The sequence below is a fragment of the Staurois parvus genome, unplaced genomic scaffold (assembly GCF_062004578.1).
Source record: "Staurois parvus isolate SC_StPar_1 unplaced genomic scaffold, SC_StPar_1.0 ptg000081l, whole genome shotgun sequence".
Taxonomy (NCBI): domain Eukaryota; kingdom Metazoa; phylum Chordata; class Amphibia; order Anura; family Ranidae; genus Staurois; species Staurois parvus.
Window position 1 is genome coordinate 8,421,389 of NW_028317877.1, and position 15,334 is coordinate 8,436,722.

Genomic DNA, 15,334 nt, shown 5'->3' on the forward strand with positions numbered 1-15,334 from the left:
ACATTTCCTAATTGGCAGTAGAGTACATTCATCCACTTTCTAGTCATTAGGCAAAATCATAATTGATTGATCAATATTCCTGGCACTGACACAACCCAGAAAATTGATCTCCATTTTTTAGGCTGTAGCCATGACTGGGATTCGAACCCATGACCCAAGTGCTGTAAGTTCTGAGCTCTAACCACTAAACCACTGTGGGAGACACAGTTTGAGCTACAATGTAGAATAGTTACATTGTTTAAAAATGATAGAGCGAGCGCTGGTCAAATGATATAGACTAGTAAAATGGTATTACACAAGATAAATATAACCACGAACAGTAGTGCATGAACTCGTGAAAGGTCATCCACCCCTGTGACAGTGTACTACACTATTGAGCACCTTTCTGGCTCCTGTGGCTGAGCTAATTCCTCCCCAGGACCATTTGGGCACCCACCCTGATGGATGGATGGATGGATGGAGCTGGATGACTAACCCATAACTGCCAGCATACCGCTGCACCCCCAGATGTGTGGAGTGTATAACCCATGCACATTAATACTTTTGTTCTGGTGAGTGTAGACCAGTCCCAAGGGTGGTTTACCTTTCACGAGTTCATGCACTACTGTCCGTCACGGAGAGACCACACGTGCCATTCATAGGCACTCTCTGAGTTGGTACTCTCACACCAAGGACATTCCATTATTCAGGAATGATTCTATGAACTTATTTTAGCACCATTTACAATATTACATCATTGTTGCAATTCTTTGCACTTTTTGGTTTTTACATGCGTTCATTATTGATCACATGCATTTATAGCGCTGCACTTGTCTTTACCATAGAATAGTTACGTGATTAAAGAGAATTAAAGAGAATGAAGATATATAATTATATTGGGAAATTAGAAGTATATAAATTATTTGAGATATAAGTGTGTAAATGTTTAACATTTGAGTACAGAATGTTTGACATTCATTAGTAAATGCATTAGTTTCCTGACACAGACACAGCAAGAAAATAAATAGAAGAAAATAGAAAATTCTAATACAGGTGTACAGGTGTATTTAAAACATTCTAAGAATTCTTTTGCCATCATGAAAACGCCAATGTAATAAAGCCCGCGCTTGTGCGCCATCTAGCGAACATATCCGGTATTGCACCTAAAAATGTGCCAGTGATAGCAAAGTAGTCAATAGACGCTCGTCAATGAGCTTGCTAGACGCTGGTCAGACGACTGATTGATTGACCGGAGTCTGCCTGAATGGTCAGTCTCTGCTATTACACTCACATCTTAGTGAATCAGGGCCAAAATGTCTTTGCACCTTCTTTACCTATTGCAGTTTCTTTTTACCAAGGAATGACAAGAGGGATAAATAATCACTTGATTTCAGCTTTAAATACAAAAGAAAATGGCTGGGAAACTGCAGTCTTCTGTAAACAGAAGTGATGTCGTCTATGTGACGTGACCAAAACGGGAAGTAGCCTTTAAACACATTTTTTCTTGATGTTTTGGAGTGTAAAGCCTTGGCGCATCCATTTTTGAGATGCCTACGCCTGTCTTGACACCTCTTCTGCCACCTTGAGCAGTTGGTAAAAGGTTTAAAAGTTCAACGGGGCACACCCCGAAAAACTGCCAAAGATTGTTTTGCATCTTTTTACCAATTGCAGCTTCTGTTTATCATGGAATGAAGAGAGTGACGAAATATCACTTGATTTAAGCTGTAAATAGACAAGGAACCGGCAAGGAAACAGCTATATCCTGAAAGTGGAAGTGATGTCGTCAACGTGACGTGACCAAAACAGGAAGTGGCCCTTAAACCCTTTTCGCCATGACTTTTGGTGTTTTATGCCTCTTTGCATCCATTTATGGGCTTTTTTGATGCCGTGTTGACACCTTTTACACCCCCCGAGCAGTTTGTGAAAGGTGTAAACATTTTAAGGGGCACAGGCCCAAAAACTGACATAAAATGTCTTTGCACCTTCTTTACCTATTGCAGTTTCTTTTTACCAAGGAATGACAAGAGGGATAAATAATCACTTGATTTCAGCTATAAATACAAAAGAAAATGGCTGGGAAACTGCAGTCTTCTGTAAACAGAAGTGATGTCGTCTATGTGACGTGACCAAAACGGGAAGTAGCCTTTAAACACATTTTTTCTTGATGTTTTGGAGTGTTAAGCCTTGGCGCATCCATTTTTGAGATGCCTACGCCTGTCTTGACACCTCTTCTGCCACCTTGAGCAGTTGGTAAAAGGTTTAAAAGTTCAACGGGGCACACCCCGAAAAACTGCCAAAGATTGTTTTGCATCTTTTTACCAATTGCAGCTTCTGTTTACCAAGGAATGAAGAGAGTGACGAAATATCACTTGATTTAAGCTGTAAACAGACAAGGAACCGGCAAGGAAACAGCAATATCCTGAAAGTGGAAGTGATGTCGTCAATGTGACGTGACCAAAACAGGAAGTGGCCCTTAAACCCTTTTTGCCATGACTTTTGGTGTTTTATGCCTCTTTGCATCCATTTCTGGGCTTTTTTGACGCCGTGTTGACACCTTTTACACCCCCCGAGCAGTTTGTGAAAGGTGTAAACATTTTAAGGGGCACAGGTCCAAAAACTGACATAAAATGTCTTTGCACCTTCTTTACCTATTGCAGTTTCTTTTTACCAAGGAATGACAAGAGGGATAAATAATCACTTGATTTCAGCTTTAAATACAAAAGAAAATGGCTGGGAAACTGCAGTCTTCTGTAAACAGAAGTGATGTCGTCTATGTGACGTGACCAAAACGGGAAGTAGCCTTTAAACACATTTTTTCTTGATGTTTTGGAGTGTTAAGCCTTGGCGCATCCATTTTTGAGATGCCTACGCCTGTCTTGACACCTCTTCTGCCACCTTGAGCAGTTGGTAAAAGGTTTAAAAGTTCAACGGGGCACACCCCGAAAAACTGCCAAAGATTGTTTTGCATCTTTTTACCAATTGCAGCTTCTGTTTACCAAGGAATGAAGAGAGTGACGAAATATCACTTGATTTAAGCTGTAAACAGACAAGGAACCGGCAAGGAAACAGCTATATCCTGAAAGTGGAAGTGATGTCGTCAACGTGACGTGACCAAAACAGGAAGTGGCCCTTAAACCCTTTTCGCCATGACTTTTGGTGTTTTATGCCTCTTTGCATCCATTTCTGGGCTTTTTTGACGCCGTGTTGACACCTTTTACACCCCCCGAGCAGTTTGTGAAAGGTGTAAACATTTTAAGGGGCACAGGCCCAAAAACTGACATAAAATGTCTTTGCACCTTCTTTACCTATTGCAGTTTCTTTTTACCAAGGAATGACAAGAGGGATAAATAATCACTTGATTTCAGCTTTAAATACAAAAGAAAATGGCTGGGAAACTGCAGTCTTCTGTAAACAGAAGTGATGTCGTCTATGTGACGTGACCAAAACGGGAAGTAGCCTTTAAACACATTTTTTCTTGATGTTTTGGAGTGTTAAGCCTTGGCGCATCCATTTTTGAGATGCCTACGCCTGTCTTGACACCTCTTCTGCCACCTTGAGCAGTTGGTAAAAGGTTTAAAAGTTCAACGGGGCACACCCCGAAAAACTGCCAAAGATTTTTTTTGCATCTTTTTTACCAATTGCAGCTTCTGTTTACCAAGGAAAAAAGAGAGTGACGAAATATCACTTGATTTAAGCTGTAAACAGACAAGGAACCGGCAAGGAAACAGCAATATCCTGAAAGTGGAAGTGATGTCGTCAACGTGACGTGACCAAAACAGGAAGTGGCCCTTAAACCCTTTTCGCCATGACTTTTGGTGTTTTATGCCTCTTTGCATCCATTTATGGGCTTTTTTGATGCCGTGTTGACACCTTTTACACCCCCCGAGCAGTTTGTGAAAGGTGTAAACATTTTAAGGGGCACAGGTCCAAAAACTGACATAAAATGTCTTTGCACCTTCTTTACCTATTGCAGTTTCTTTTTACCAAGGAATGACAAGAGGGATAAATAATCACTTGATTTCAGCTATAAATACAAAAGAAAATGGCTGGGAAACTGCAGTCTTCTGTAAACAGAAGTGATGTCGTCTATGTGACGTGACCAAAACGGGAAGTAGCCTTTAAACACATATTTTCTTGATGTTTTGGAGTGTTAAGCCTTGGCGCATCCATTTTTGAGATGCCTACGCCTGTCTTGACACCTCTTCTGCCACCTTGAGCAGTTGGTAAAAGGTTTAAAAGTTCAACGGGGCACACCCCGAAAAACTGCCAAAGATTGTTTTGCATCTTTTTACCAATTGCAGCTTCTGTTTACCAAGGAATGAAGAGAGTGACGAAATATCACTTGATTTAAGCTGTAAACAGACAAGGAACCGGCAAGGAAACAGCTATATCCTGAAAGTGGAAGTGATGTCGTCAATGTGACGTGACCAAAACAGGAAGTGGCCCTTAAACCCTTTTTGCCATGACTTTTGGTGTTTTATGCCTCTTTGCATCCATTTATGGGCTTTTTTGACGCCGTGTTGACACCTTTTACACCCCCCGAGCAGTTTGTGAAAGGTGTAAACATTTTAAGGGGCACAGGTCCAAAAACTGACATAAAATGTCTTTGCACCTTCTTTACCTATTGCAGTTTCTTTTTACCAAGGAATGACAAGAGGGATAAATAATCACTTGATTTCAGCTTTAAATACAAAAGAAAATGGCTGGGAAACTGCAGTCTTCTGTAAACAGAAGTGATGTCGTCTATGTGACGTGACCAAAACGGGAAGTAGCCTTTAAACACATTTTTTCTTGATGTTTTGGAGTGTTAAGCCTTGGCGCATCCATTTTTGAGATGCCTACGCCTGTCTTGACACCTCTTCTGCCACCTTGAGCAGTTGGTAAAAGGTTTAAAAGTTCAACGGGGCACACCCCGAAAATCTGCCAAAGATTTTTTTTGCATCTTTTTTACCAATTGCAGCTTCTGTTTACCAAGGAAAAAAGAGAGTGACGAAATATCACTTGATTTAAGCTGTAAACAGACAAGGAACCGGCAAGGAAACAGCAATATCCTGAAAGTGGAAGTGATGTCGTCAACGTGACATGACCAAAACAGGAAGTGGCCCTTAAACCCTTTTCGCCATGACTTTTGGTGTTTTATGCCTCTTTGCATCCATTTATGGGCTTTTTTGACGCTGTGTTGACACCTTTTACACCCCCCGAGCAGTTTGTGAAAGGTGTAAACATTTTAAGGGGCACAGGTCCAAAAACTGACATAAAATGTCTTTGCACCTTCTTTACCTATTGCAGTTTCTTTTTACCAAGGAATGACAAGAGGGATAAATAATCACTTGATTTCAGCTTTAAATACAAAAGAAAATGGCTGGGAAACTGCAGTCTTCTGTAAACAGAAGTGATGTCGTCTATGTGACGTGACCAAAACGGGAAGTAGCCTTTAAACACATTTTTTCTTGATGTTTTGGAGTGTTAAGCCTTGGCGCATCCATTTTTGAGATGCCTACGCCTGTCTTGACACCTCTTCTGCCACCTTGAGCAGTTGGTAAAAGGTTTAAAAGTTCAACGGGGCACACCCTGAAAAACTGCCAAAGATTGTTTTCCATCTTTTTACCAATTGCAGCTTCTGTTTACCAAGGAATGAAGAGAGTGACGAAATATCACTTGATTTAAGCTGTAAACAGACAAGGAACCGGCAAGGAAACAGCTATATCCTGAAAGTGGAAGTGATGTCGTCAATGTGATGTGACCAAAACAGGAAGTGGCCCTTAAACCCTTTTCGCCATGACTTTTGGTGTTTTATGCCTCTTTGCATCCATTTCTGGGCTTTTTTGACGCCGTGTTGACACCTTTTACACCCCCCGAGCAGTTTGTGAAAGGTGTAAACATTTTAAGGGGCACAGGCCCAAAAACTGACATAAAATGTCTTTGCACCTTCTTTACCTATTGCAGTTTCTTTTTACCAAGGAATGACAAGAGGGATAAATAATCACTTGATTTCAGCTTTAAATACAAAAGAAAATGGCTGGGAAACTGCAGTCTTCTGTAAACAGAAGTGATGTCGTCTATGTGACGTGACCAAAACGGGAAGTAGCCTTTAAACACATTTTTTCTTGATGTTTTGGAGTGTTAAGCCTTGGCGCATCCATTTTTGAGATGCCTACGCCTGTCTTGACACCTCTTCTGCCACCTTGAGCAGTTGGTAAAAGGTTTAAAAGTTCAACGGGGCACACCCCGAAAAACTGCCAAAGATTGTTTTGCATCTTTTAATAATTGCAGCTTCTGTTTACCAAGGAATGAAGAGAGTGACGAAATATCACTTGATTTAAGCTGTAAACAGACAAGGAACCGGCAAGGAAACAGCTATATCCTGAAAGTGGAAGTGATGTCGTCAACGTGACGTGACCAAAACAGGAAGTGGCCCTTAAACCCTTTTCGCCATGACTTTTGGTGTTTTATGCCTCTTTGCATCCATTTCTGGGCTTTTTTGACGCCGTGTTGACACCTTTTACACCCCCCGAGCAGTTTGTGAAAGGTGTAAACATTTTAAGGGGCACAGGTCCAAAAACTGACATAAAATGTCTTTGCACCTTCTTTACCTATTGCAGTTTCTTTTTACCAAGGAATGACAAGAGGGATAAATAATCACTTGATTTCAGCTTTAAATACAAAAGAAAATGGCTGGGAAACTGCAGTCTTCTGTAAACAGAAGTGATGTCGTCTATGTGACGTGACCAAAATGGGAAATAGCCTTTAAACACATTTTTTCTTGATGTTTTGGAGTGTTAAGCCTTGGCGCATCCATTTTTGAGATGCCTACGCCTGTCTTGACACCTCTTCTGCCACCTTGAGCAGTTGGTAAAAGGTTTAAAAGTTCAACGGGGCACACCCCGAAAAACTGCCAAAGATTGTTTTGCATCTTTTTACCAATTGCAGCTTCTGTTTACCAAGGAATGAAGAGAGTGACGAAATATCACTTGATTTAAGCTGTAAATAGACAAGGAACCGGCAAGGAAACAGCTATATCCTGAAAGTGGAAGTGATGTCGTCAACGTGACGTGACCAAAACAGTAAGTGGCCCTTAAACCCTTTTCGCCATGACTTTTGGTGTTTTATGCCTCTTTGCATCCATTTATGGGCTTTTTTGACGCCGTGTTGACACCTTTTACACCCCCCGAGCAGTTTGTGAAAGGTGTAAACATTTTAAGGGGCACAGGTCCAAAAACTGACATAAAATGTCTTTGCACCTTCTTTACCTATTGCAGTTTCTTTTTACCAAGGAATGACAAGAGGGATAAATAATCACTTGATTTCAGCTTTAAATACAAAAGAAAATGGCTGGGAAACTGCAGTCTTCTGTAAACAGAAGTGATGTCGTCTATGTGACGTGACCAAAATGGGAAATAGCCTTTAAACACATTTTTTCTTGATGTTTTGGAGTGTTAAGCCTTGGCGCATCCATTTTTGAGATGCCTACGCCTGTCTTGACACCTCTTCTGCCACCTTGAGCAGTTGGTAAAAGGTTTAAAAGTCCAACGGGGCACACCCCGAAAAACTGCCAAAGATTGTTTTGCATCTTTTTACCAATTGCAGCTTCTGTTTACCAAGGAATGAAGAGAGTGACGAAATATCACTTGATTTAAGCTGTAAATAGACAAGGAACCGGCAAGGAAACAGCTATATCCTGAAAGTGGAAGTGATGTCGTCAACGTGACGTGACCAAAACAGTAAGTGGCCCTTAAACCCTTTTCGCCATGACTTTTGGTGTTTTATGCCTCTTTGCATCCATTTATGGGCTTTTTTGACGCCGTGTTGACACCTTTTACACCCCCCGAGCAGTTTGTGAAAGGTGTAAACATTTTAAGGGGCACAGGTCCAAAAACTGACATAAAATGTCTTTGCACCTTCTTTACCTATTGCAGTTTCTTTTTACCAAGGAATGACAAGAGGGATAAATAATCACTTGATTTCAGCTTTAAATACAAAAGAAAATGGCTGGGAAACTGCAGTCTTCTGTAAACAGAAGTGATGTCGTCTATGTGACGTGACCAAAACGGGAAGTAGCCTTTAAACACATTTTTTCTTGATGTTTTGGAGTGTTAAGCCTTGGCGCATCCATTTTTGAGATGCCTACGCCTGTCTTGACACCTCTTCTGCCACCTTGAGCAGTTGGTAAAAGGTTTAAAAGTTCAAAGGGGCACACCCCGAAAAACTGCCAAAGATTTTTTTTGCATCTTTTTACCAATTGCAGCTTCTGTTTACCAAGGAAAAAAGAGAGTGACGAAATATCACTTGATTTAAGCTGTAAACAGACAAGGAACCGGCAAGGAAACAGCAATATCCTGAAAGTGGAAGTGATGTCGTCAACGTGACGTGACCAAAACAGGAAGTGGCCCTTAAACCCTTTTCGCCATGACTTTTGGTGTTTTATGCCTCTTTGCATCCATTTATGGGCTTTTTTGACGCTGTGTTGACACCTTTTACACCCCCCGAGCAGTTTGTGAAAGGTGTAAACATTTTAAGGGGCACAGGTCCAAAAACTGACATAAAATGTCTTTGCACCTTCTTTACCTATTGCAGTTTCTTTTTACCAAGGAATTACAAGAGGGATAAATAATCACTTGATTTCAGCTTTAAATACAAAAGAAAATGGCTGGGAAACTGCAGTCTTCTGTAAACAGAAGTGATGTCGTCTATGTGACGTGACCAAAACGGGAAGTAGCCTTTAAACACATTTTTTCTTGATGTTTTGGAGTGTTAAGCCTTGGCGCATCCATTTTTGAGATGCCTACGCCTGTCTTGACACCTCTTCTGCCACCTTGAGCAGTTGGTAAAAGGTTTAAAAGTTCAACGGGGCACACCCCGAAAAACTGCCAAAGATTGTTTTGCATCTTTTTACCAATTGCAGCTTCTGTTTACCAAGGAATGAAGAGAGTGACGAAATATCACTTGATTTAAGCTGTAAACAGACAAGGAACCGGCAAGGAAACAGCTATATCCTGAAAGTGGAAGTGATGTCGTCAACGTGACGTGACCAAAACAGGAAGTGGCCCTTAAACCCTTTTCGCCATGACTTTTGGTGTTTTATGCCTCTTTGCATCCATTTCTGGGCTTTTTTGACGCCGTGTTGACACCTTTTACACCCCCCGAGCAGTTTGTGAAAGGTGTAAACATTTTAAGGGGCACAGGTCCAAAAACTGACATAAAATGTCTTTGCACCTTCTTTACCTATTGCAGTTTCTTTTTACCAAGGAATGACAAGAGGGATAAATAATCACTTGATTTCAGCTATAAATACAAAAGAAAATGGCTGGGAAACTGCAGTCTTCTGTAAACAGAAGTGATGTCGTCTATGTGACGTGACCAAAACGGGAAGTAGCCTTTAAACACATTTTTTCTTGATGTTTTGGAGTGTTAAGCCTTGGCGCATCCATTTTTGAGATGCCTACGGCTGTCTTGACACCTCTTCTGCCACCTTGAGCAGTTGGTAAAAGGTTTAAAAGTTCAACGGGGCACACCCCGAAAAACTGCCAAAGATTTTTTTTGCATCTTTTTACCAATTGCAGCTTCTGTTTACCAAGGAATGAAGAGAGTGACGAAATATCACTTGATTTAAGCTGTAAACAGACAAGGAACCGGCAAGGAAACAGCTATATCCTGAAAGTGGAAGTGATGTCGTCAACGTGACGTGACCAAAACAGGAAGTGGCCCTTAAACCCTTTTCGCCATGACTTTTGGTGTTTTATGCCTCTTTGCATCCATTTATGGGCTTTTTTGACGCCGTGTTGACACCTTTTACACCCCCCGAGCAGTTTGTGAAAGGTGTAAACATTTTAAGGGGCACAGGTCCAAAAACTGACATAAAATGTCTTTGCACCTTCTTTACCTATTGCAGTTTCTTTTTACCAAGGAATGACAAGAGGGATAAATAATCACTTGATTTCAGCTTTAAATACAAAAGAAAATGGCTGGGAAACTGCAGTCTTCTGTAAACAGAAGTGATGTCGTCTATGTGACGTGACCAAAACGGGAAGTAGCCTTTAAACACATTTTTTCTTGATGTTTTGGAGTGTTAAGCCTTGGCGCATCCATTTTTGAGATGCCTACGCCTGTCTTGACACCTCTTCTGCCACTTTGAGCAGTTGGTAAAAGGTTTAAAAGTTCAACGGGGCACACCCCGAAAAACTGCCAAAGATTTTTTTTGCATCTTTTTACCAATTGCAGCTTCTGTTTACCAAGGAATGAAGAGAGTGACGAAATATCACTTGATTTAAGCTGTAAACAGACAAGGAACCGGCAAGGAAACAGCAATATCCTGAAAGTGGAAGTGATGTCGTCAACGTGACGTGACCAAAACAGGAAGTGGCCCTTAAACCCTTTTCGCCATGACTTTTGGTGTTTTATGCCTCTTTGCATCCATTTATGGGCTTTTTTGACGCCGTGTTGACACCTTTTACACCCCCCGAGCAGTTTTTGAAAGGTGTAAACATTTTAAGGGGCACAGGTCCAAAAACTGACATAAAATGTCTTTGCACCTTCTTTACCTATTGCAGTTTCTTTTTACCAAGGAATGACAAGAGGGATAAATAATCACTTGATTTCAGCTTTAAATACAAAAGAAAATGGCTGGGAAACTGCAGTCTTCTGTAAACAGAAGTGATGTCGTCTATGTGACGTGACCAAAACGGGAAGTAGCCTTTAAACACATTTTTTCTTGATGTTTTGGAGTGTTAAGCCTTGGCGCATCCATTTTTGAGATGCCTACGCCTGTCTTGACACCTCTTCTGCCACTTTGAGCAGTTGGTAAAAGGTTTAAAAGTTCAACGGGGCACACCCCGAAAAACTGCCAAAGATTTTTTTTGCATCTTTTTACCAATTGCAGCTTCTGTTTACCAAGGAATGAAGAGAGTGACGAAATATCACTTGATTTAAGCTGTAAACAGACAAGGAACCGGCAAGGAAACAGCAATATCCTGAAAGTGGAAGTGATGTCGTCAACGTGACGTGACCAAAACAGGAAGTGGCCCTTAAACCCTTTTCGCCATGACTTTTGGTGTTTTATGCCTCTTTGCATCCATTTATGGGCTTTTTTGACGCCGTGTTGACACCTTTTACACCCCCCGAGCAGTTTGTGAAAGGTGTAAACATTTTAAGGGGCACAGGTCCAAAAACTGACATAAAATGTCTTTGCACCTTCTTTACCTATTGCAGTTTCTTTTTACCAAGGAATGACAAGAGGGATAAATAATCACTTGATTTCAGCTTTAAATACAAAAGAAAATGGCTGGGAAACTGCAGTCTTCTGTAAACAGAAGTGATGTCGTCTATGTGACGTGACCAAAACGGGAAGTAGCCTTTAAACACATTTTTTCTTGATGTTTTGGAGTGTAAAGCCTTGGCGCATCCATTTTTGAGATGCCTACGCCTGTCTTGACACCTCTTCTGCCACCTTGAGCAGTTGGTAAAAGGTTTAAAAGTTCAATGGGGCACACCCCGAAAAACTGCCAAAGATTGTTTTGCATCTTTTTACCAATTGCAGCTTCTGTTTATCATGGAATGAAGAGAGTGACGAAATATCACTTGATTTAAGCTGTAAATAGACAAGGAACCGGCAAGGAAACAGCTATATCCTGAAAGTGGAAGTGATGTCGTCAACGTGACGTGACCAAAACAGGAAGTGGCCCTTAAACCCTTTTCGCCATGACTTTTGGTGTTTTATGCCTCTTTGCATCCATTTATGGGCTTTTTTGATGCCATGTTGACACCTTTTACACCCCCCGAGCAGTTTGTGAAAGGTGTAAACATTTTAAGGGGCACAGGCCCAAAAACTGACATAAAATGTCTTTGCACCTTCTTTACCTATTGCAGTTTCTTTTTACCAAGGAATGACAAGAGGGATAAATAATCACTTGATTTCAGCTATAAATACAAAAGAAAATGGCTGGGAAACTGCAGTCTTCTGTAAACAGAAGTGATGTCGTCTATGTGACGTGACCAAAACGGGAAGTAGCCTTTAAACACATTTTTTCTTGATGTTTTGGAGTGTTAAGCCTTGGCGCATCCATTTTTGAGATGCCTACGCCTGTCTTGACACCTCTTCTGCCACCTTGAGCAGTTGGTAAAAGGTTTAAAAGTTCAACGGGGCACACCCCGAAAAACTGCCAAAGATTGTTTTGCATCTTTTTACCAATTGCAGCTTCTGTTTACCAAGGAATGAAGACAGTGACGAAATATCACTTGATTTAAGCTGTAAACAGACAAGGAACCGGCAAGGAAACAGCTATATCCTGAAAGTGGAAGTGATGTCGTCAATGTGACGTGACCAAAACAGGAAGTGGCCCTTAAACCCTTTTTGCCATGACTTTTGGTGTTTTATGCCTCTTTGCATCCATTTATGGGCTTTTTTGACGCCGTGTTGACACCTTTTACACCCCCCGAGCAGTTTGTGAAAGGTGTAAACATTTTAAGGGGCACAGGTCCAAAAACTGACATAAAATGTCTTTGCACCTTCTTTACCTATTGCAGTTTCTTTTTACCAAGGAATGACAAGAGGGATAAATAATCACTTGATTTCAGCTTTAAATACAAAAGAAAATGGCTGGGAAACTGCAGTCTTCTGTAAACAGAAGTGATGTCGTCTATGTGACGTGACCAAAACGGGAAGTAGCCTTTAAACACATTTTTTCTTGATGTTTTGGAGTGTTAAGCCTTGGCGCATCCATTTTTGAAATGCCTACGCCTGTCTTGACACCTCTTCTGCCTTCTTGAGCAGTTGGTAAAAGGTTTAAAAGTTCAACGGGGCACACCCCGAAAAACTGCCAAAGATTGTTTTGCATCTTTTTACCAATTGCAGCTTCTGTTTACCAAGGAATGAAGAGAGTGACGAAATATCACTTGATTTAAGCTGTAAACAGACAAGGAACCGGCAAGGAAACAGCTATATCCTGAAAGTGGAAGTGATGTCGTCAACGTGACGTGACCAAAACAGGAAGTGGCCCTTAAACCCTTTTCGCCATGACTTTTGGTGTTTTATGCCTCTTTGCATCCATTTCTGGGCTTTTTTGACGCCGTGTTGACACCTTTTACACCCCCCGAGCAGTTTGTGAAAGGTGTAAACATTTTAAGGGGCACAGGCCCAAAAACTGACATAAAATGTCTTTGCACCTTCTTTACCTATTGCAGTTTCTTTTTACCAAGGAATGACAAGAGGGATAAATAATCACTTGATTTCAGCTTTAAATACAAAAGAAAATGGCTGGGAAACTGCAGTCTTCTGTAAACAGAAGTGATGTCGTCTATGTGACGTGACCAAAACGGGAAGTAGCCTTTAAACACATTTTTTCTTGATGTTTTGGAGTGTTAAGCCTTGGCGCATCCATTTTTGAGATGCCTACGCCTGTCTTGACACCTCTTCTGCCACCTTGAGCAGTTGGTAAAAGGTTTAAAAGTTCAACGGGGCACACCCCGAAAAACTGCCAAAGATTTTTTTTGCATCTTTTTTACCAATTGCAGCTTCTGTTTACCAAGGAAAAAAGAGAGTGACGAAATATCACTTGATTTAAGCTGTAAACAGACAAGGAACCGGCAAGGAAACAGCAATATCCTGAAAGTGGAAGTGATGTCGTCAACGTGACGTGACCAAAACAGGAAGTGGCCCTTAAACCCTTTTCGCCATGACTTTTGGTGTTTTATGCCTCTTTGCATCCATTTATGGGCTTTTTTGACGCTGTGTTGACACCTTTTACACCCCCCGAGCAGTTTGTGAAAGGTGTAAACATTTTAAGGGGCACAGGTCCAAAAACTGACATAAAATGTCTTTGCACCTTCTTTACCTATTGCAGTTTCTTTTTACCAAGGAATGACAAGAGGGATAAATAATCACTTGATTTCAGCTTTAAATACAAAAGAAAATGGCTGGGAAACTGCAGTCTTCTGTAAACAGAAGTGATGTCGTCTATGTGACGTGACCAAAAAGGGAAGTAGCCTTTAAACACATTTTTTCTTGATGTTTTGGAGTGTTAAGCCTTGGCGCATCCATTTTTGAGATGCCTACGCCTGTCTTGACACCTCTTCTGCCACCTTGAGCAGTTGGTAAAAGGTTTAAAAGTTCAACGGGGCACACCCTGAAAAACTGCCAAAGATCATCACATCATCCGAGTGACCCGCCCCATGTCACATGCTTGCTGTTCCCGGCTGGCCCCGCCCCATAGCTATATAAGAAATGTCAGACTGTCTCCTGCATTCAGCTAGTTAGCCTCAGTGGAGAGACAGGGTGACATTTCTCAAATAGGTAAGGGGCGGGGATGATGTGCCCGGATGGCCCCGCCCCATACCTATATAAGAACTGTCAGCTAGCCTCTTCTTCACATGGCTGGAAGCCTCCGACGGGAGCGGAACCTTTTTTTTTTTTTCTTTTTTCGGGTCCCTGCCGCCGCCGCCGTGATTGACGTTGGATCTACTTCGGGGGACATTGTTTTAATAAAGGACTTGTCAAAGACCCTGTACTGTGTTTTTTTTACACCACACTTAGTTTTTTTGTGAAGGAGTCTGCGGGACCATGTACCGCAGACTCGTTCACGTAGGGGGGGGGGCCGGGATCTGGGGGCCCCCTTGTTAAAGGGGGCTTCCAGATTCTGATAAGCCCCCCGCCCGCAGACCCCCACAACCACCGGCCAGGGTTGTGGGGAAGAGGCCCTTGTCCTCATCAACATGGGGACAAGGTGCTTTGGGGGGGGGAGCCCCCCCTGCCTCAAAGCACCCCCCCATGTTGAGGGCATGTGGCCTGGTATGGTTCAGGAGGGGGGGGGGGCGCTCGCTCGTCCCCCCCCCTTTCCTGACCTGCCGGGCTGCATGCTCGGATAAGGGTCTGGTATGGATATTGAGGGGGACCCACGCTGTTTTTTTTTTAAATTTCAGCGTGGAGTTCCCCCTTAATACCCATACCAGACCTGAAGGGCTTGGTATGGATGAGAGGGGGGACCCATGCTGTTTTTTTTATTATTTATTTAATTCACGGAAATAATTTAAAATTCAGCTGTCAGTGGGAAACCCCGATGACAGCTGAAACATTCCTTCTGTCCCTGCAGAGAGCTCCGCTATTATATTTGACATTAAAAAGTATAGAGACTGCAACATTGTATCCATTTGTATCCATTCCGGATATAGATGTTTTTATTCGGATACAAATAGATACAATGTTGCAACCTTTATACTTTTTAATGTCAAATATAATAGCGCAGCTCTCTGCAGGGACAGAAGTAATTACTTCGCTATTATATTTGCAGGCCGTAGATGGGGCGAAAATCGAACAATTTTTTTACCATTGGTGGTAACGTCGGCCCATTGAACAACCGATTTTTTT